General features: G+C 44.7%; 1 protein-coding gene and 1 pseudogene across 1 annotated transcript in view; both read right to left on the bottom strand.

Moving 5' to 3' along the window:
• Positions 1–24,075, bottom strand: part of LOC132765643 (C-type lectin domain family 2 member B-like) — a 106,767-nt gene that overhangs the window by 19,878 nt on the left and 62,814 nt on the right. The gene's annotated exons all lie outside the window — the stretch shown is intronic.
• LOC137096455 (testin pseudogene) overlaps positions 1–24,075 on the bottom strand; it is a 33,478-nt pseudogene that overhangs the window by 5,770 nt on the left and 3,633 nt on the right.

The raw sequence follows: 24,075 nt of genomic DNA, 5'->3' as shown, positions 1-24,075 counted from the left end.
CACAGCCTTTTAAGGAGATGTTAGTTTCTAATGTGTAATGCAGGCCCGTTACCCCAATACGCCCATGCATATCGGATATATTGAGTATGGTGATCAGATCATGATATGAATAAACATAACAGTTTAAATAATGCACCAGTAAGGACTTTTCGGAGACCACCATGAGAATTTCGGGGGGGGGGGGGCTGAAGCCTCTCAACCCCCCCCCCCCCACATGCCTGGTGTAATGCTTTTATGCTTGTGGCTAAACAGTATTAATGTATTGTCGAAGGCTTTCATGGCCGGGATCACTAGGTTCTTGTGGGTTTTTTCGGGCTATAGGGCCATGTTCTAGAGGCATTTCTCCTGACGTTTCGCCTGCATCTATGGCAAGCATCCTCAGAGGTAGTGAGGTCTGTTGGAATTAGGACAATGGGTTTATATATCTGTGGAATGGCTGGGGTGGGGCAAGGAGCTCTTCTCTGCTGGAGCTGGGTGTGAATGTTTCAACTGATCACCTTCATTAGCATCAGTTGAAACATTCACACCTAGCTCCAGCAAGGAAGAGCTCCTTGCCCCACCCCAGCCATTCCACAGATATATAAACCCATTGTCCTAATTCCAACAGACCTCACTACCTCTGAGGATGCTTGCCATAGATGCAGGCGAAACGTCAGGAGAAATGCCTCTAGAACATGGCCCTATAGCCCGAAAAAACCCACAAGAACCTACTAAACAGTATTTCTTGCTGTTTCTTTGTCAGTGTTGATGCGGAGTGTTGATGTCAGTGTTTGTCAGTGTTGATGCGGAGATTGTCTGGTTTGCCTACTCTGGAGCATGCAGCATATAATTGCCCTTCTTTAGGGCTCCCTTTCAAATCTATGATACTATCTCTCTCTGTGTGTGAATCATATATATTTATACCTATGGCTGGATGGCTCTTTGTCAGGAGGGCTTTGATTATATTTTCTTGCCCTGGTGAAGGGAGTTGGACTGGGTGGCCTTTATTTTCTATTGGTCATGGGGGTTCTCTGCGGGAAGTTTGCCCCAGTTCTATCATTGGTGGGGTTCAGAATGCTCTTTGATTGTAGGTGAAGTATAAATCCCAGTAACTACTACCCCCAAATGTCAAGATCTATTTCCCCCAAACTCAACCTGTGTTGATATTTGGGCATATTGAGTATTTGTGCCAAGTTTGGTCCAGATCCATCATTTTTTGAGTCTCTACGTGTAGGTGAACAACAACTCCAAATTCAAAGTCAATGCCCACCAAACCCTTCTAGTGTTTTCTGTTGGTCAAGGGAGTCTTGTGTAGCAGGTTTGGCTAGGCCAGGGCCTTAGCCAGAAAAAAAATTCGGGGGGGGGGGGGTTGAAACCTGCCTCCTAGCTCACGCTGAAGCAAAGAGCACAGCAGGTGGCAGAGCAGCCTTCAATAACCTGCAGCTCTGCCCCTGTCAGCCACCTCCACCAAATCTGGCCTCCTTAATGAGAGCATTCAACCCCCGCCCCCCCCCCCCCCAAGTGCTTGCAGTTCTGGAGGGACTCTTAATTTTTTGCGTCTCATAGACTTAGCATAGGGATTTGATTAACCAGTTTGATTATAGGTGAACTATAAATCCTAGCAACTACAACTCCCAAAAGACAAAATCATAATTTTTTGAGTGATGGTCACTCCTTGTGTTGTGAGACGCTTTGCTGCCAAATTTGGTGTGATTTCATTCATTGGTTCTTTTGTTTTTAAGGTACTCATTACACACAGAGCATTTATATATATATAGAAAATGTAGGTAAGACTGACTACGGCCCTGACTCCACCAACGATGGAGCCAAACCTGTGAACCACATTGACTGGGTCTTGTATCCTTTAAAAAGCAGATCAGTTTGCAGAGATTAGGGGAAGATGTTTCTCCCAGTATGGATATAAATATCCCCTACTAACATCTTGTCAACACAGGAAACCATGGTTTCTGCTACAGTTGAAAGTTGGCACCACTTACTTGGGGAGGCATGGTCAAGCAATATATACTTTTGGGATTTAATTTTTTAAAAACCATGGATGGTTGAATCCAAAATTACCATCTGTCAGCTGCAAAAGGCCACCCTATTTGGATCTGCACGATACATCACACAGTCCTAGACACTTGGGAAGTGTCTGATGTGTAATCCAGTACAACAGCCAACATAGTAATCTTGTTTGCTGTGTACTAATCTTATTGTGCTTCTAATAATTATAATTATAATTATAATTATAATAATAATAATTATTATTATTATTATTAGAAGCACAATAAGATTACTACACAGCAAACAAGATTACTATGTTGGCTGTTGTGCTGGATTACACATCAGATAATAATAATATTAATAATAATAATAATAATAATAATAATTATTATTATTATTCATTTATTATGACCTGCTGGTAACAACTTGGTTAAAATAACAAGACAAAACAGAACACTATTAAATTACATATAACAAATATATGCAGGTAAACGTCAGACTAAAATTTACCAAGAAAAGACTATTTGCTTCTTTTTGGCCTCCATCCTCTCTAGGCTACAGAACTTGCTTATGTGCAAACTGTGCAAACACGCTACCAAAGAGAAAGCAGAAAATAGAACTAAATTCCAACAGCATGACTGATCTTGAACTGAGGAAGAGGGCAGTACAGTTATGTTGCAAATGTTTTCTTGTTCCTAAGACTTTGGACTCAACTTTCATTGAGTCAGATCAGACATGGGCAAACTTCTGTCCTCCAAGTGTTTTGCACTTTAACTTCCACAATTCCTAACAGCCTGTAGGAATTGAAGTCCAAAATACTTGGGAGCCAAAGTCTGCCCATGTCTGGACTAGATATTCTATTGACTGGAGGCTGAAATGACATTGACATTGAATTCTTTCCCATGTTGGCGTGTGGTGGCAAAGTGCTGACTGCTCTTCAGACAAGAAAAAAAAAGAAAGCAATTTTCTGTCAAAAAAGGCTCCTCTTTTGTGTTTGTCAGTGTCTAGGACTGTGTGATGTATCGTGCAGATCCAAATAGGGTGGCCTTTTGCAGCTGACAGATGGTAATTTTGGATTCAACCATCCATGGCTTTTAAAAAATTAAATCCCAAAAGTATATATTGCTTGACCATGCCTCCCCAAGTAAGTGGTGCCAACTTTCAACTGTAGCAGAAACCATGGTTTCCTGTGTTGACAAGATGTTAGTAGGGGATATTTATATCCATACTGGGAGAAACATCTTCCCCTAATCTCTGCAAACTGATCTGCTTTTTAAAGGATACAAGACCCAGTCAATGTGGTTCACAGGTTTGGCTCCATCGTTGGTGGAGTCGTAGTCAGTCTTACCTACATTTTCTATATATATATAAATGCTCTGTGTGTAATGAGTACCTTAAAAACAAAAGAACCAATGAATGAAATCACACCAAATTTGGCAGCAAAACGTCTCACAACACAAGGAGTGACCATCACTCAAAAAATTATGATTTTGTCTTTTGGGAGTTGTAGTTGCTAGGATTTATAGTTCACCTATAATCAAACTGGTTAATCAAATCCCTATGCTAAGTCTATGAGACGCAAAAAATTAAGAGTCCCTCCAGAACTGCAAGCACTTGGGGGGGGGGGGGTTGAATGCTCTCATTAAGGAGGCCAGATTTGGTGGAGGTGGCTGACAGGGGCAGCCACCTCCTTCCACCTCGCTTCCATTGCTTGCAGGTGAGGGGATTGGGCCTGGCGAAGGGCTCTGCGTGGTGCAGCCTCCCTTTCCTGGCTCACACAAGGGGCAGCACAAGCCAGGAAAGCTGCACCGCGTGGCCTGGCTCGTGCGAAGCCCCTTGCTGCTTCCCAGATCCAGTCCCCTCGCCTGCAAGCAATGGAAGCAGCGAGGGGCTTTGTGCGAGGCCAGGAAAGGGAGGCTGCACCGCACAGCCTGCTCTCACGCTTCCATTGCGTGCTGGCGAGATAGACAGATAAGATGATTGATAGATAGGAAGATAGATAGATAGATAGATAGATAGATAGATAGATAGATAGATAGATAGATAGAAAAGGAAGGAAGGAAGGAAGGAAGGAAGGAAGGAAGGAAGGAAGGAAGGAAGGAAGGAAGGCAAATAGGAAAGGAAGGAAGGAAGGAAGACAGATAGGAAAATGATAGATAGATAGATAGATAGATAGATAGATAGATAGATAGGAAAATAGGAAAATAGGAAAATAGATGGATAGACAGATAGGAAGATAATTGACAGAGAGGAAGATAGATAGATAGATAGATAGATAGATAGATAGGAAAGATAGGAAGATGATAGATAGAAAGATAAATAGCCAGACAGACAGATAGGCAGGTAGGAAGATAGATAAATGGACAGCTAGGGATAGATATTTAGGAAAATAGATAGCCAAACAGACTAACAAATAGGAAAGTAGAAAGAGAGATAGACAGGAAGTTAACAAACCCCAAATAGAGAGGGATATGTATTCCACCCTAACGGATACTGGGATTTGTAGTTTGTTGGGGCATCAGAGGTGGGTTATATTTCATCCCAAAAACTACCAGGATTCCATAGCATTGAATTGTGGCATTTGTTATGGTACCAAACCACTATAAATTCGGCAGTACACATAGAGCCATAGTTGGAAGGGGGGGGGGGGTGACTTTGCATCCCCTTTGCCTTCCTTCTTTGAGCCTGCTGGGAGTTGTAGTCCATCCTCTATGCTGCTATGGTTTTAACAGTAATTAGCTAGAAAAGTTCACATTGGGCTCTGAACGAAGTCCAAAGTGGGTCACAGTTGCAAAATCATGAAAACTTTCAGTCTCAGGAATGCAATATTAGTTGAGTTTCTATTTTGACTGCAATCAGGGTTGCCAACTGATCCCAACCCTCTACATTGCTATGCTTTTAACAATGTTGACCTGCAGATATCAGCTGGGGAAAGCTCCAGTTGGGTTCAACATCAAATCCAAGATGGATAACAATGGCAAAATCATAAAACATTGAAGGCAGAGGAGCTAAGGCTGGTATAAAAGTTGGCAACCCAACAAGTACAAATATGGGCATGGAAATGACATTCTGACTGTTTTATTTCCTCTCCACAACTGTGTCTCTTGTGTGCATGAAAAATGCCCTAAAATTCCTTGCCTTTCCTATGTTATGTTACAAATATATTTTGTGCTTCTGAGATTCCCTGTTCCTTTCCCTGGATGGAAAACTGTATTCCTGACCACAAAAGGAAGTCTTGCATCCCATATGATCATACACCCTGCGAGAACAGACTCCAAGCTGGGGATTTCACAATCAATTCCTGGCCTCACCCATACTATGGACATTATCTGGACATATGTAATACACTAGCCCAGCAGAAAAGACAAAATGGTCCAGTGCCTTTCTCCTGCCTGCCTCAGGGGAAGTTGCTGCACTTCATAATGCGCTTTTGTGTGCAGAACCTCTCACCTCGGAAGGGAACCCGATTGTCTTCTTCTATGCCCTTCTCCCGAAGGACTCAGTGCGGTTTACAAAGGCCAAGACCCTCAATAAAAACAACAGCACAACAAATACAATAAAACTCATAAAGCAAACCAATAAACATTAAAGCAATAACAGTAACACATCAAAACAATACATCATGACACATTTAAAAATGGGGCTAGGACAAATGTAATGAATAAATTACAAGTGCTGGACATGACAGGTAAAATGTAAGGATTTTAGGGTAGGTGCGATGTGCAGAGAATCTTAAATCTCTGGTAAAGTGCGTTTGGACATGATGCTGGGAGTTTCCTATTCTGGAAAGACATACTGGAACAGCCAGGTCTTCAAGCTCTTCCTAAAGACTGCCAATGTTGGGGCTTGTCCGATGTCCTTGGGGAGAGAGTTCCAGAGTCGGGGGGGGGGGGGGCTACCACAGAGAAGGCCCTGTCAAGGTCTATTTTCCCCCAAGAGTGCCTCAAGAGTGCCCCTGGGAAAAATCAACTATACTGCAAATGTTTACTTTGCATAATGGGTTGAGCCGCCCCTGTCTGTATGCTTGCCACAGCAGGGATTCGCAGCAAAAGGGCAGCTCAGACTTGTCTGGGTTTCTGCCAAAGGCCAAAACCAAGGTCACAACAACATCTGTTATAGAACACCAGTATGCTGATGACAATGTCATCTGTGCCCATTCAGAAGAAGACCTACAAGCCACTTTAAACACCTTTGCAGAAGCATAAACATCGAGAAAACCAAAGTGCTCTTCCAGCAGTCACCGGCCAAACCCTCTGCAATGCCAGAAATACAGCCACCTTTCCACAAAAGTCAACATTGACACTGAAATTCAACACCACCTGAGCTCTGCGAGTGCAGCATTTTTCTGAATGAAGCAGAGAGTGTTTGAGGACCGGGACATCCATAGGGATACCAAGGTGCTTGTTTATAAAGCCGTAGTCCTCCCAACCCTGCTATACGCCTGCAAAACATCTACAGACGTCGTTGCCTCTGAAAAATCCTGCAAATCTCTTGGGAAGACAAGCAGACAAATGACAGCGTGCTGGAAGAAGCAAAAACCACCAGGATTGAAGCAATGGTCCTCCGCTATGTTGTCCGGATGCCTGACCACCATCTCCCAAAGCAGTTGCTCTACTCCGAATTCAAGAACGGAAAACACAATGTTGGTGGGCAGGAAAAGAGATTTAAAGATGGGCTCAAAGCCAAGCTTAAAAACTGTGGCATGGACACTGAGAACTGGGAAGCCCTGGCCCTTGAGCGCTCCAGCTGGAGGTCAGCTGTGACCAGCAGTGCTGTAGAATTGAAGAGACACGAAAGGAGGGCGAGAGAAACGGGCCAAAAAGGAAGGCATGTCAAGCCAACCCTGACCGGGACAGCTTTCCACCTGGAACCCCCCCTTCCCCCCCCCTCTCTCTTCTCCCTCTCTCCCTTTTAACATGCCCCCCCTACGGTTTTCCCCTCTTACACTTCCTTCTACACTTTCTCTCTTAAAAATCTTTGTTCTCACTCTTTTGATGTAAATACACAGAAAAATGCACAATAAAAATATTTTTTTAAAAAAAAGGAAACCAATATCCTCACAGCAGGAGAACATGCAGGTCAAGAATAGGGCTCAACAGTCACCTATGGACCCACTGTCATTACATCTATCTTGGAAGACAATCTTACTCAGGCAGTGAGCAGGCATGTGGGGGGGGGGGCTATAAAGGCTTCAGCCCCCCCCCCCCCAAATTCTCATAGTGGTTCGAGAAGGCCTTACTGGTACATTATTTAAACTGTTATGTTTATTCATATCATGATCTGATCACCATTCTCAATATATCCCATATGCATGGGGGTATTGGGGTAACGATACAAAAGGTTTGCTAGGGTAGACCCTCTTTCACCTAGACTCCCCCCCCCCCCAATCAAAATCCTGGCTACGGGCCTGACAATGAGGGATTGCCTAAGTAAGTAAAACACCTGGGGACCCAGAGGCTGAGAACCACTGCTCTACGCTGACTTTACCCTTCTTTGCCCAAGAGTGAGCCCACTACAGACTCCCAGGATCCCATAGTATTGAGTCATGAGAAGACTGTGTCTGAGAAAAACATTGCTCACAAAAGCCAAGCCCAAGATAGCATTTCAAGAGGCAACGTATTCCTTTTTTATATATCCTTGGCAGGGCTGTTCTACTTTATTTTTTGCAGTGCCGTGAACTGTTCTACTTTATTTTTTGCTGCACAAACACAAGGACCAAGTACCAAAAGTACAATAATCCCAATTAAACAGCTCAAGGGAAGATCTCAGGGGCTCACATGTCTTTACACTAATGCACAGAGCATGGGAAATAAACAAGACGAACTCCAACTTTTAGCACAACACCACAACTATGATATCATAGGGATCACTGAAACCTGGTGGGATGACTCCTATCGCTGAAATGTAGACATCGAGGGGTATAACCTCTTTCCCAGAAACCGAACAAAGGGAAGAGGAGGCGGAGTAGCCTTATATGTCAAAAACTCTTATGCTGCAGAAGAGATTCAAGACAGCAATCTGGGAAACCAGCTTGAAATCATCTGGATAAGAATCAAGGGAACTGGGACTCAAAAAGATGTCGTTGTAGGCATCTACTACAGACCCCCAAGCCAGGAGGAAGAACTTGATGAAGTCTTCTGCCAACAGTTGACCAAACAGGCACAGAGAAGAGATGTAGTAGTCATGGGCGATTTCAACTATCCCGATATTTGCTGGAAAACAAACTCGGCCAAGAGTACAAGGTCCAACAAATTCCTCGCTTGCCTTGCAGACAATTTCATGGTCCAGAAGGTAGAAGAGGCAACAAGGGGATTGGCTACTCTTGATCTCATCCTAACAAATGTGGAGGACCTGATCGATGAGGTCGAAGTAGTAGGATCCTTAGGGGCAAGTGACCATGTGCTCCTGCAATTTGAGGTACAAAGGAAGGCCGAAACTAAGACAAGTCAAACCCGCATTTTGGACTTTAGGAGAGCTGATTTCCAAAAAATGAAGGAAACGCTGAGCAGCATTCCGTGGACACAGATACTAAAAGACAAGGGAGTTACGGATGGATGGGAATTTCTCAAGAGTGAAATACTCAAGGCGCAATTGCAAACCGTGCCAACAAAGAGAAAAAATAGGACAAGTGCAAAGAAGCCAGAATGGATGTCCAAAGAACTTCTAACTGTGCTAAGACACAAAAGAGACATGCACAAGAAGTGGAAAAAGGGAGAAATCACCAAAGAAGAATTCAAACAAATTGCCAACACCTGTAGGGAAAAGGTCCGCAAGGCTAAAGCACAAAACGAGCTCAGGCTTGCCAGGGACATTAAAAACAATAAAAAGGGCTTCTATTCTTATGTCAGTAGAAAAAGGAAAAACAAGGAGTGTTGGGAATCAAGAGCTGTTAGGCTCAAAAATAACCCTCTCTGGGGGTGATTCCACCAAAATATAGCAGAGTGCAGGGTGCACAGTAAATAAGTAGCAGAAACTTACATGTAGTGAGCAAGAATTGACTTCCATTCAGCAGGATGGAACAGGATTGCAGATCCACAACTCATAGGATCAAAATAACATGTTTATTAAAGATAAAAGAAATCCATTCTGGATAGGAAAGTCAGGGATGAAACCCAACAAGGAGGCGATAGGACCTCTTCGAGGAGAAGATGGGGCAATGCTGACAGGGGATAGGGAAAAGGCAGAACTACTTAATGCCTTCTTTGCCTCGGTCTTCTCACAAAAAGAGAGTCTTCAACCTCAGCAAGATGGAGTGGATGAGGGATTGGAGGACATCCAACCCCAAATTGGGAAAGAAGTCGTCCAGGAATACCTGGCCGCTCTTAATGAGTTCAAGTCCCCAGGGCCAGATCAACTACACCCAAGAGTACTGAAGGAACTAGCGGAAGTCATTTCGGAACCATTGGCAACCATCTTTGAGAGTTCTTGGAGAACGGGAGAAGTTCCAGCAGATTGGAGGAGGGCCAATGTGGTCCCAATCTTCAAGAAGGGAAAAAAGGATGACCCAAACAACTACCGTCTAGTCAGCCTCACGTTGATACCGGGCAAGATTCTGGAAAAGATTGTTAAGGAAGCGGTCTGCAAACACTTAGAAACAAATGCAGTCATCGCTAGTAGTCAACATGGATTTATCAAAAACAAGTCATGCCAGACTAATCTGATCTCTTTCTTCGATAGAGCTACAAGCTGGGTAGAGGCGGGGGAATGCCGTGGATGTAGCGTACCTGGATTTCAGTAAGGCCTTCGACAAGGTCCCCCATGATCTTCTGGCAAGGAAACTAGTCCAATGTGGGCTAGGCAAAACTACGGTGAGGTGGATCTGTAATTGGTTAAGTGGACGAACACAGAGAGTGCTCACTAATGCTTCCTCTTCATCTTGGAAAGAAGTGACAAGTGGAGTGCCGCAGGGTTCCGTCCTGGGCCCGGTCCTGTTCAACATCTTTATTAATGACTTAGATGAAGGGCTAGAAGGCATGATCATCAAGTTTGCAGACGACACCAAATTGGGAGGGATAGCCAATAGTCCAGAGGACAGGAGCAGGATTCAAAACGATCTTGACAGATTAGAGAGATGGGCCAAAACTAACAAAATGAAGTTCAACAGTGACAAATGCAAGATACTCCACTTTGGCAGAAAAAATGAAATGCAAAGATACAGAATGGGGGATGCCTGGCTCGAGAGCAGTACGTGTGAAAAAGATCTTGGAGTCCTTGTGGACAGCAAGTTAAACATGAGCCAACAATGTGATGTGGCGGCAAAAAAGCCAATGGGATTTTGGCCTGCATCAATAGGAGCATAGTGTCTAGATCAAAGGAAGTAATGCTACCCCTCTATTCTGCTTTGGTTAGACCACACCTGGAATATTGTGTCCAATTCTGGGCACCACAATTCAAGAGAGATATTGACAAGCTGGAATGTGTCCAGAGGAGAGCGACTAAAATGATCAAGGGTCTGGAGAACAAGCCCTATGAGGAGTGGCTAAAGGAGCTGGGCATGTTTAGCCTGAAGAAGAGAAGGCTGAGAGGGGGATATGATAGCCATGTATAAATATGTGAGAGGAAGCCACAGGGAGGAGGGAGCAAGCTAGTTTTCTGCTTCCTTGGAGACTAGGACGCAGAACAATGGCTTCAAACTACAAGAGAGGAGATTCCATCTGAACATGAGGAAGAACTTCCTGACTGTGAGAGCCGTTCAGCAGTGGAACTCTCTGCCCCGGAGTGTGGTGGAGGCTCCTTCTTTGGAAGCTTTTAAGCAGAGGCCGGATGGCCATTTGTCAGGGGTGATTTGAATGCAATATTCCTGCTTCTTGGCAGGGGGTTGGACTGGATGGCCCATGAGGTCTCTTCCAACTCTTTGATTCTATGATTCTATGAGGAGGAGGAAGGAAGAAGGGAAGAAAGAGAAAAATAAATAATAAGGTGCTTTTCCTTCAAGACCTCCAGATGAAGACAAAGTACAGCAGTTTCTTCTTTCTCCTTGCTTGGGCAGTTACAAATGGTCAAGCAAGTTTTGCCGTGGCTTTCCCCCCACTTCTCCTTTGTCAAGGCATGCAGTTTTTCTCCAGCCAGACACTCTCGGCTTCCGAAAACCCGGTCACTTAAAGTTAGGAATGATGTGAAGGCACATAACTAGAGTGCTTGGGATTCACAATATCCAAGGAAACAATGGCTTTGGTGAAGGACTGGAAATGAGCACCAACTGCAAATACAGTCACAAACCCAAGATCCCAGGGATGATCCGCAAGTCTTTACACACACCCCTCGCTTGCGTTAATGAGAAGTGTTGAAACAAAGAGACAGCATTATTTCTGTGTGTACACCACTCCGAAGAAGAGGTAAAGATCTCGGTGCGGTGGGGGAAAACGTCGTTTGGGCATGAGTCACAACACTTCCTATCTGTGCGCGTGTTGTTGAGGTGAGATCCCTAGCCCTTTGAAACGAGAACTGGAACATGTGTATGATGTTGTGCTTCTTAAACAAAGGATAGCTCTGTTTTAGCCTCCTTTTGCCTCCTTTTGTTCCCAGGCTCAAAAAGGGCAGGTCATAAATAAAGAAACGCGCGTCAAATAGTACTTTTGTCAAATGATGAACTCTTTATACGGAGAGGATAATAAAAAGGGCTTCTTGACAGGGGGTTGGACTGGATGGCCCACGAGGTCTCTTCCAACTCTATGATTCTATCAAAACTCAGCACCCTCCAAAAAATCCCTCCAAAATAACCTCAACACTTCTCACACTCTAGCAGGCATATGCAAAGTTGGACCTTCCAGGTGTTTTGGACTTCAACTCTCAGCATTCCTAACAGCCTCAGGCCCCCTCCTGAGAGTTGTAGTCCAAAACACCTGGAGAGGCTCCTCCCTAAACTACAAACCCCAGAATTCCGCAGGAGGCAGAAACTGGATTTAAAGTGGATTCATTCTCTAGCGCAGGCATGGGCAAAGTTGGACCCTTTAGGTGTTTTGGACTCTAACTCCCAGCATTCCTAACAGCCTCAGACCCCTTCCTGGGAGCTGAAGTCCAAAACACCTGGAGGGTCCAACTTTGCCCATGCCTGCACTAGAGAATGAATCCACTTTAAATCTGGTTGCTGCCTCCTGCAGAATTCTGGGGTTTCTACGTTAGGGAGGATCCTTTAACAGCCCCACTAAACTACAAACCCCAGAATTCTGCAGGAGGCAGAAACCGGATTTAAAGGGGATTCATTCTCTAGTGTGATGAAATAATAAGATAAATTTGTGATATTTGCCTTTAGCTTCGTTGGCCGCAGCTCAGCGAAAACTGGCTCAGGAATTGAAGTCAGTAGGACCTCGCAACCTCTGAGGATGCCTGCCATACGTGCGGGCGAAACGTCAGGAGAGAATGCTCCTAGAACATGTAGAAAACCCTACAACAACAACCCCCTCATTAGAAACAAATAGCAACTATTCTTTGTTGATCTTTGTTAATTTTTATCAATATCTGTATGTATGTATTTTTATCCTTTACAATTTTAGCTTGTAAATCGCCTAGAGCATCTTGGATGGAGGGCGATTAATAAGTAATTAAATGAACGAATGAATGAATGAACTGCCCATTTTAGCAAAATAAGAGAAGGAAACTCTGGCTATATTTATTGATACCCCTCTTTTCTCTCTTGATGGAGACTCAAAGCCCCTCTAGACTCACTCTCTACAACACTGGTTCTCAACCTTCTTAGTGCCATGACCCCCTTAATACAGTTCCCCATGTTGTGGTGACCCCCAACCATAAAATTATTTTCGTTGCTACTTCATAATTGTAATTTTGCTACTGTTATGACTCGTAATGTAAATAATATATGATATGCAGGATGTATTTTCATTCACTGGACCAAATTTGGCACAAATACATGAAACGCCCAAATTTGAACACTGGCGGGGTTGGGGGGAGGTTGATTTTGTCATTTGGGAGTTGGAATTGCTGGGATTTGTAGTTAACCTGCAATCAAAGAGTATTCTGAACTCCACCAACGATGGAATTGAACCAAACTTGACACATAAAACTCCCATGACCAACAGAAAATACTAAAAGGGTTTGGTGGGCATTGACCTTGAGTTTTAGAGTTGTAGTTCACTTCCATCCAGAGAGCTCAGTGGACTCAAACAATGATAGAACTGAACCAAAACTTGGCACGAATGCTCAGTATGCCCAAATGTGAACAGTGGTGGAGTTTGATGAAAATAGACCTTGACATTTGAGAGTTGTAGTTGCTGGGATTTATAGTTCACCTACCATCCAAGAGCATTCTGAACCCCACAAATGGTAGAATTGGGTTAAACCTCCCACACAGAACCCCAATTCTCAACAGAAAATACAGTGTTTTCTGTTGGTCTTTGGCGACCCCTCTGACATCCCCTCGCGATCCCCTCAGGGGTCCCTACGCTCAGGTTGAGAAACCCTGCTCTATAATGTCGAATGAAGGGATTTTGACACACAATCATCCCTGCCCCGAACAGCACCCAGAGGCAGCTCGCTCTCCCTCCCTCCTTCCCTGACAAGTGCGCGCGCGCGCGCATTGTCTTCCTCTCCTCCTCCTCCTCCTCCTCCTCCTCCTCCTCCTCCTCCTCCTCCTCGCAGGCCAAGGGAGAGAACGTCGTGGGCGCGTCACTCTCCTGGAGTTGCAAAGCGCGCAGGGGAAGAGAGCGCAGGGGAAGAGACCGCAAAGTGCTTAGTCAGGGGCTCCTCTCATGGCGGCAAGGAGGCCTCTTCACGAACGGAAGGTACTGCAAATCTAAATTATTGTACATGCTTCCCCCAAACCCCTCCAGTATTTTGTGTTGGAAGTCCTTTATCGGGTGTGCCTATCTGCAGGTAAACTGGCTTTGGGGATTGATTTGGAAGGAGAGGCAAACTGGGGGAGGGTTGTAAAACTTTGTATGGTATCCGTTCAAAGGAGGGAAATCACCTAAACCAGGCCTGGGCAAACTTGGGCCTTCCAGGTGTTTTGGACTTCAACTCTCAGCATTCCTAACAGCCTCATGCCCCCCCCTGGGAGTTGTAGTCCAAAACACCTGGAGAGGCTCCTCCCTAAACTACAAACCCCAAAACACCTGGAGGGTCCAACTTTGCCCATGCCTGCACTAGAGAATGAATCCCCTTTAAATCCGGTTTCTGCCTCCTGCAGAATTCTGGGCTTTGTAGTTTAGGGAGGATCCTTTAACAGCCCCACTAAACTACAAACCCCAAAATTCTGCAGGAGGCAGAAACCGGATTTAAAGGGGATTCATTCTCTAGTGTGATGAAATAGTAAGATAAATTTGTGATATTTGCCTTTAGTTTCGTTGGCTGCGGCTCAGCGAAAGCTGGCTCAAGTCATTAGGACCTCGCAACCTCTGAGGATGCCTGCCATAGATGCGGGCGAAACGTCAGGAGAGAATGCTCCTAGGACATGTAGAAAAACCTACAACAACAACCCCCTCATTAGAAACAAATAGCAACTACCCATTTTAGCAAAATAAGAGAAGGAAACTCTGGCTATATTTATTGATACCCCTCTTTTCTCTTTTAATCGAGACTCAAAGTCCCTCTGGGCATTCTCTCCTGACGTTTCGCCTGCATCTATGGCAAGCATCCTCAGAGGTTGTAAGGGGGAAAGTAGGTGGCGCCAGAGCGGTCACTTTGGGACCGGTGTCCATGGGACAAAGAAAAAAGCCCACGGAAAGAAAGAGGGGTGTCGCCAGACCTCCCCTCGTGCAAAATCCCGTGAAAGAAGAGGGGCCGCCGGCAGGCCTGTAGCCAGGATTTCATTTCGGGGGGGGGGGGGGGGGGGGTGATGAATAAAACTATATTTGCATAATCTGGCAGTCATTACAACACCAGAAAATAGCCTTTAATGTGCAGAGTAGCAAGCTTGCGGAAACCAGAGCTAAAGTAGATGAATGTCAGCGGCTGTAAAAGATACTAGGCCACCCCCCTTCTTTCTCCCTTTTAGGAAATACGCATGCAAATAACCATTCAGAGACAGAGTTAAAATCAAAAGTATTTACTTACTTAGAAAAACTTGCATGATGTAAATTCATACAGGTAAAACAGCTCTTTCGGTTACATTGACAGCAATGAGCAGAAGGCCTTAATGATGGTGAGCAGGCCTCTCTTCCCAAAGCGGTTACATCCCAAAAGTAGAGCAAAACGAAATAGATGAACTGGGCAAAATGGGCAAAAAGGAGAGGGAACAAAAGATGCATCCCCCTTTTATACCCTTTCATCCATGTGGTCAGACATACGTGACCAAGACACCTTGAGAAATGGTGAACTACTCATTAGCTTACATGCATATTTAAATCAGGGGCAATAAACTTTGGAATTTCAGTAGATCACATTACAGCATGGCACAAACACAGGAATGTGTGTGAGATTGCATTTACCCAACAGGGGGGGGCTGAATTTTTTTCCAGGGGGGGTTTCGGGGGGGCTGAGTTTCGGGGGGGGGGGGCTGAGTCTGAGTGAAAGTCTACCCTAGCAAACCTTTTGTATCGTTACCCCAATACCCCCATGCATATGGGATATATTGAGAATGGTGATCAGATCATGATATGAATAAACATAACAGTTTAAATAATGCACCAATAAGGCCTTTTCGCGAACCACCATGAAAATTTCGGGGGGGGGGGCTGAAGCCCCCCCCCCCCCAGCCCTCCCCCTGGCTACATGCCTGGCCGCCGGCTTTCCTCTCCCTCCACCTGCTTCACCTTCACCACTTTCTTCCCTCCTTCAGTCCTTTCCAAAAACCTCCGGGAGGCAGAGGAGGGTTTGGGAAATGCAGGGCTCCCCGACCCTTCCCAGGGAAAAGATTTCACTTGCTCCCGTATAAGGTCCAACTTTGCCCATGCCTGAACTAGAGAATGAATCCACTTTAAATCCAGTTGCTGCCTCCTGCAGAATTCTGGGGTTTGTAGTTGAGGGAGGAGCCTTTAACAGCCTCACTAAACTACAAAGGCCAGAATCCTGCAGGAGGCAAAAACCGGATTTAAAGGGGAATCATTCTCTAGTGTGATGAAATCGTATAAGTTTGTGAGATTTGCCTTTAGTTTCGTTGGCCGCTGCTCGGTGAAAACTGGCTCAGGAAATGAAGTCATTAGGACCTCATGACCTCAGAGGATGCCATAATAATAATAATAATAATAATAATAATAATAGAAGAAGAAGAAGAAGAAGAAGAAGAAGAAGAAGAGAAACATGCACTGGCAGATTACGTGAAAGGCAGTCAAAAGCCAACATTGAAGGACGTTAATGGTAGTAATCTGCTTCAAGTGCAAAAGACAAAGAGGGAATACGTAAAAACACAATCCAGAGCAGAAGAGAAAACTGGCAAAAGAAGGCTCTTCATGGACAGTTCCTGGAAAAAATTGAGAGCCAAACTGACAAAGAAAAAACATGGCTGTGGCTCACAAATGGAACTCTGAAAAAGGAGATGAAGGGTCTGATTCTGGAAGCCCAAGAACAACCCATTAGAACCAATGCCATCAAAGCCAGAATTGAAAAGTCAACAACAGATCCCAAATGTAGACTCTGCAAGGAAGCAGATGAAATAATAGATCACATCCTCAGCTGCTGCAAGAAGATCGAGCAGACAGACTACAAGCAGAGGCAGAACACAGATGCTCAGATGATTCATTGTAACTTGTGCCACAAATACCTTCTGCCTGCGACAAAGAACTGGTGGGATCACAAGCCAGAAAAAGTTACAGAAAATGAACACTTCAAGCTACTCTGGAACTTCCGGATTCAGGCAGACAGCATTTTGGAGTATAATACTCCTGACCTCACAATCGTGTTAAAAAAACAAGTATGGATCCTTGATGTTGCAATCTCAGGTGACAGCAGGATTGAAGAGAAACAACTGGAAAAGCTGACAGGATATGAGGATTTAAAGATCGAATTGCAAAGACTCTGGCACAAGCCAGTCAAGGTGGTCCCAGTGGTGATGACACACTGGGTGCAGTACTTAAAGACCTTGGCCTGCACTTAAACTTAAACCCAATCGGAGCTGACAAAATTACCATCTGCCAGCTGCAGAAGTCCACCTTACTGGGATCTGCACGCATTATTCGCCAATACATCACACAGTCCTAGACACTTGGGAAGTGTGATCCAATACAACAGCCAGCAGAGTGATCGTGTTTGCTGTGGACTCATCTTGTTGTGTTTCAAATAATAATAATAATAATAATTATTATTATTATTATTATTTATACCCGCCACCATCTCCCCAATGGGGACTCATGACGGCTAACGTGAGACCAAACCCAAAAATACAATACAACACAATAAAATACAGAATACAGAAATAAAATTACATCAGAAGATAATTACAATAGCAAAGTAAAACACTAAAGCAAATTCACACAAAATAAAATCGAACAGGATGGGCAGGCCAAACGGACAAGACGAAATAATGAAATAATAAAACCCTGGATGAGGTAGGAATAAGAATACGCAAGTGAGGGGAGTCCAAGAATGATAAAAAAAAGCCCAGTGGATTTCAGTTTAGGACGGGGCGGAGGGTGTATCAGAGAGGTGACACTAAAGATGGGGCAAACTGAAATGGGATAGATGCAGGCGAAATGTCAGGAGATAATGCTTCTAGAGCGTGGCAATACAGCTCCAAAAACCTACAACACCCCCTTCATTAGGAACGAATAGCAACTACCCATTTTAGTAAAATAAGAGAAGAAAACTCTGGCTATATTTATTGATAACTCCTTTTTTCCTCTTGACTGCCACGCAATCATCCTTCCTTGCCTAAGGAATTGACCTTGGAAGCTGTGAGTTATAGTTTACCCACATAGAGAGAGCACAAAGGATGGATTGGTACCAACTTCACTTCACTTTATTTCTTAACTTGACATGTATGGCCAACTACTGGTGTGATTTGAGAACAATGATATAGGATGATGTTGATGTTGGTTAACATTGCCGGCTTCATATCAGAGCTTTCCAGACTTTTCATGTCTTTAGACCAATGGTTCCCAACCTTTTTTTTTTTTGACCAGGGACCCCTTTGACCAGGGACCACTCTCCAACATGGGTACCAAAAGGGTTGTGAATCAGTTTTTGGTCAAGTTTAGATTCGGCTTGGTTATTTTCTGGGGGGGGGGGGGGGGGGGGGGAGAGGAGGTGAGTCAGAAAACTGCATTTATTTATTTATTTACTTTACTTTACTTGTATACCGCAGTTTCTCAGCCCAACAGGTGACTCAACGCGGTTTACAAGGATAAGAACAATCAACGATATACAATTATACAATTTAAAACCATAAAAGCATAATATACAATATTGACACAATAGACAACACAATGCATCTCATAACTAGAGTCGTGATCCAATTAGTCGTCCAAATTTCCATTCCTTTCCATTCCTGTAATCATCACGTTCATTGCACTGTTTAACCGAATGCCCGTTCAAACATCCAAGTTTTTAATCTTCTTCGGAAACACCATTAGCGAGGGGGCTGATCTTACCTCCATAGGAAGGGCGTTGGGGGGGACCACAGAAAAGGCCCTGTCTCTCCGCCCGCCAGCCAGCCGCACCTGTGAAGCAGGCGGGATAGAGAGCCTCTAGCTTCTGATACAGAACATATGCCATCCAGTAGTTGCCATGTGCTCGCTCACAGAGAACCATATTGAATAAGCCAAGAGTTTTGGGAGACCAGTGGCTGGTTTCACGGACCACAGTGAGAACCACAGCTTTGGAGAACCACATCCTGTTTCATCCCCTCTTTACTGTATAAACGAGGTCATTCTCCGGGCGGACTCCATGCTGGTGATTCCCCATTCTTCCCATGCCTATAAATGAAACCCGCCCACCCGCCCATCCATGGTGGGTCCCGGACCCCTCGGCTTTCCTCCTCTCTGCCCCATGATCCCTCCGCTTCTGCTGAATTTCGGTCGCGGAGCCAAAGCCGGGAAGAAGCGAGCATTTAGCGTGAGACTCTGCGCCCCGCTTCAAGCCCAACGCCTGGTCCCTTTGGAAGGGAGGCCTGCAGAGCAGAGCAGTGTTTCCCTATCTGAGGGTCCGGGTGGGGGTGGGAGGGAAGGAGGGTCGCGCGTGTTCTGTTGGTCAAGGGGGTTCTGTTTTAAACCTCTGAGTGAAAGTCTAGGTCCCCCAGTTTGGCCCAATTCTATCGTTGGTGGGGTTCAGAGTGCTCTTTGATTGTCGGTGAACTATAAATCCCAGCAACTACAACTCCACAATGTCAAGGTCTATTTTCCCCAAATCCCACCAGTGTTTGGGCGTATTGAGTATTTGTGCCAAGCTTGGTCCAGATCCATCATTGTTTGAGTCCACAGTGCTCTCTGGATGTAGGTGAACTAAAACTCCCAAACTCAAGGTCATTGCAAATACAAGGCAGTTTTAGTTGGAAATGGCAACCGTTTCCCTATTGCCCAGCTGAGACCCCTTCCACGCAACTGAATAAAATCCTCACCTGATCTGCTTTGAACTGGGATATATGGCAGTGTGGACTCAGATAACCCAATTCAAAGCAGATATTCTGGGATTTTCTGCCTGATATTCTGGCTGTGTGAAAGGGCCTTGAGAGGAATAAAAGTACTTGAGAAATGTCTTATCTCCACTCGTGATAACACAGACACACTTTGCTGAAGTCTGAACTCATCCTAAGAAACACAGCCAAAGGGTGTAACATAACGGGGTTGCGGTGAGTTTTCCGGGCTGTGTGTCCGTGTTCCAGAAGCATTCTCTCCTGACGTTTCCCCGGCATCTATGGCAGGCATCTGATGCGACTCTGTAATTTCGGCCATGAAAGCCTCCGACAACACATGTGTGAAATAAGGTTGCCCCATATATTCGCGCCGGGCAATGAAGCGCATTATTTTCCAAAGAGACACCTTCGCTTTGCAAATCTGAGTTTCCAAACTCTAAAAAAGCAGCTGGGTTTTTTTTCTAAACGGACCGAAAAGGCACAGAGTCCTCCTCCGGAATAAGTCAAGGCTTACATGGCGAGGGCGAGGAGGAAGCGAGGCAAGGCGCTGAAATCAATCACTCAAGATTTTTTGTCAGGCGTTGAGGTACACTTTGTTTTGCCAGGGGCGAAGAGGCGCCTCTGTAAATGCCCCTCCACAGTTGCGAGTTGCAACCTTTCTCCGCCTCCCTCTCCCTCTTGAAGGCGGCATGGAGAAGCTGCCACTCCGGTGCCTCCCTTCTGGCTCCGCACATGCGCCCGCCCTATGTGCTTGATACTGTTGGAAGGGGAAGGCGGGCTCCTCTGTCTCACCGCCATTAGGAGGCATAGCAGCTGTGTTCGAGGCACCGAAAGCCACGAGGCCTGAGAGGAGGAGGGTTTGGCAAGGTGGCCAAGGAGCACGCCTGCCTCCAGCTCGAGCTAGCCAAGATCCACGAGGACCCTAAGGAGAAGCTCAAGGCCAGGTCAGTTCTAGTCACCTGCTTACAAGGAAAGCGCCTGAGGCTGCAAGGATAGTGGGAGTTGGAGTCCAAATCACCCAAGGGCAGAGAGAGCAGCAGCACAGCTCTCTTCCCCTCTGCCTCCAAGAACTTCCTGGCCCCACTTCCTGGCCCCACTTGACTTACTGTTGTTATTATATTCTTATTCTTATTCTTATTCTTATTTTATTATATGAGGGAACCTGCCATAACCTTGACTTACTGTTGTTGTTTTTATTATTATTATTATTATTATTATTATTATTATTATTATTATTTTATACGGGGCAGAAAGGATGAGGGAACCTGCCATAACCTTGACTTACTGTTGTTGTTATATTATTATTATTATTATTATTATTATTATTATATTATTTTATTATATGGGGCAGAAGGGATGAGGGAATCTGTTATAACTTTGACTTACTGTTGTTGTTATATTATTATTATTATTATTATATTTTATTATATGGGGCAGAAGGGATGAGGGAACCTGTTATAACTTTGACTTACTGTTGTTGTTATATTATTATTATTATTATTATTATTATTATATTTTATTATATGGGGCAGAAGGGATGAGGGAACCTGTTATAACTTTGACTTACTGTTGTTGTTATATTATTATTATTATTATTATTATTATTATATTTTATTATATGGGGCAGAAGGGATGAGGGAACCTGTTATAACTTTGACTTACTGTTGTTGTTATATTATTATTATTATTATTATTATTATTATATTTTATTATATGGGGCAGAAGGGATGAGGGAACCTGTTATAACTTTGACTTACTGTTGTTGTTATATTATTATTATTATTATTGTTATATTATTTTATTATATGGGGCAGAAGGGATGAGGGAACCTGTTATAACTTTGACTTACTGTTGTTGTTATATTATTATTATTATTATTATTATTATTATTTTATTATATGGGGCAGAAAGGATGAGGGAACCTGCAATAACCTTGACTTGTTGTTGTTGTTATTTGAAACACAAGATGGGTACACAGCAAACAAGATCACTCTGCTGGCTGTTGTAGTGGATCACACGTCGGACACTTCCCAAGTGTCTAGGACTGTGTGATGTGCAGATCCCAGTAAGGTGCCTTCTGCAGCTGGCAGATGGTAATTTCTCAGTGCCGATTGTTTTTAAGTGCAGGCCAAGGTCTTTAGGCACTGCATCCCGATCACCACTGGGACCACTTTGACTAGCTTGTGCCAGAGTCTTTGCAGTTCAATCTTTAAATCCTCATATCGTGTCAGCTTTTCGTGTTGTTTCTCATTAGTCCTGCTATCACCTGGGATTGCAACATTCACAATCCCTACTTGGTTTTTTAACACGATCGGAAAGAAAGAGGGGTGTCGCCCAACCTCCCCTCGTGCAAAACCCCGTGGAAGAAGAGGGGCCGCCGCTTTCCTCTCCCTCCACCTGCTTCCCTTTCTTCCCTCCTTCATTCCTTTCCAAAACTTCCAGGAGGCAGATGAGGGTTTGGGAAATGCAGGGCTCCCCGACCCTTCCCAGGGAAAAGATTTCACTTCCTCCCTTTGTGAATGGTATCACTTTAAGGCGACTCCCGGAATCCCCTTTGTATGGAACACCTTGGGGAAAGTCTGCCTGTGGGGTGGGCTAAGTAGGGATTGGGGGGAAGGATGCTGGCTGGGCTATAACTCTGGACTGGGGTTGATGGGAGGTGCGGCTCCACAATGTGGCCAGATTGGGGTAGAGTAGGTTCTGCCACTCCTGCAGAATTCTGAGGTTTGTAGTTTAGTGAGGCTGTTAAAGGAGGCAGAAACCGAATTTTATAAAAAAAAAGTAGTGGCCATGGAAAGCGGAGCCAGGGGCTTATCGGCCTCCGTTGAGATGTCCCCCACGGTCAGTAACATGGACAGAAATGCTGCTGAGCAGCAGTAAAGAAGATCTCGTCCCTGGAGACTAGGACTCAAGACAACAGCTTCAAACTACCGGAAAGGAGATTCCATCCCGGAACATTAGAAAGAACTTCCTGGCTGTGAGATCTGTTCAGCAGTGGAACTCTCTGCCCCGGAGTGTAGTGGAGGCTCCTTCTTTGGAGGCTTTTAAACAGAGGCTGGGTGGCCATCTGTTAGGGGTGCTTTGAATGTGATTTTCCTGCTTCTTAGCACAGGGTTGGACTGGGTGGCCCTTGTGCTGGTCAGTGACAGTAAGAGTTTTGTATTGTATTGTGTTGACTGGGTGGCCCACGGGTCTCTCCCAACTCTATGATTTTAAAAAGGCTTTGGAAGATCTCACCCAAAAAGGCTTAGGATGAGATCAAGTGGAGTGGGTAGCAAGTTTTAAGGAGGATCTGACCTGCAGCACCCATAAAGCAGGCAGCGTTGGTGAAGAGGACCCAGCCCAGACTGTAAGACTTCTAAGGAACCAACAACTGAATGAAAAACAGCTGGTGACTTTCTACCGCTGTGCTATAGAGTGTGCAACCTACTGCATCTGCACATGGTTTGATAGCTGCACAGTGGCAGACAGGAAGGTGTTCCCCTACTGCACAGAGAATCATTGGTTGCTCTCTTTCTCTCCTCTTTGGAAGAATTTTGTAAGTCCTGCAGCCTTAAGAAAGCTCAGAGCATTCTTAAGTAACCATTTCACCCAGCATATTCTTTTTTGAATTATTGCCACCTGGCAGATGGTAAAGGGTGACAAAGACAAGGACAAACAGATTGAGAGAGAGCTTTGATCCTAGAGCTGAACTCCACCATTTTGCATTGATGATGCATTCAGGGTTGTGCAGTGGTGATTGGGGTGTGGAGGAATAAGTGTGTTGTTTTGTGATATATGTACAATGACAATAAAGTTATTCTATTCTATTCTGGTGGTTCATGGGGTGTCTTTGTATCTCCTCCTCCTCCTCCCGCAGGGAACCCTCTCCTGCCATGGATCTGAGATGGTGGATTGCAGTGTGTGCCGCTCTTCTTTTGCTCACTCCCCAGGCATTTGGCCGCAATGAGGACTGCCCAAAAGCAGAGGAAGGTAAGGAGAATGCAGATTGTGGTTGAATCCCTGGGGACCTGGGTGCTTGAAGGAGACCCCCTGCCCAAGGCTTCAGTTCTGTTGGAGGGGCCTAACTTTGCATCCCACTAGTGGGGACAATGCCTTCTTGGAACACACTGGGGTCTTGTCTGCTGGGCTTGAGGAGCCCCCTTTCTTGGGAGGTCCCATTGAGGCAGCACCGGCCTCACTTCAGCATCAGTGAAATATTGCTGTCATTAAAGGCTTTGGCATCTGATGATTGCCCTCCAAGTTTTATGTCAATATGGTTGCAACTGTTTTAATTAAATAGACTGGTTTGTATGTCTTTGGACAATAAGTAGAGACAGTCGCCATATCACCAACAACATATGCTCTGTAGATTTATTCTTAAATTGAATTTGTTTGTAAGTTGGAACAAGTGTAATTCCAGCTGTGTGTGTATATGTGTGTATGCACTTTGGCAAGCATAGGAAGGGTTAACACTCTTGTGGTCAGGCATGTAGCCTGAATCGAAATCCTGGCTACGGGCCTGCCTGTGGTGTTTATTTTGCTGTCTGTGCTTCAGAAGATTTCACCTCACTTTCTGTTCCTGTGTAATTGGATTTTGAAAAACAAGGAATTGGTGATAAAGCTTCAGTGGATACACCTTTTTCCTATGATAA

Source organism: Anolis sagrei, chromosome 2 (assembly GCF_037176765.1).
Source record: "Anolis sagrei isolate rAnoSag1 chromosome 2, rAnoSag1.mat, whole genome shotgun sequence".
Lineage (NCBI taxonomy): Eukaryota > Metazoa > Chordata > Lepidosauria > Squamata > Dactyloidae > Anolis > Anolis sagrei.
The sequence above is the reverse complement of the archived record's forward strand: the minus strand, read 5'-3'. Positions and strand labels throughout refer to the sequence as shown.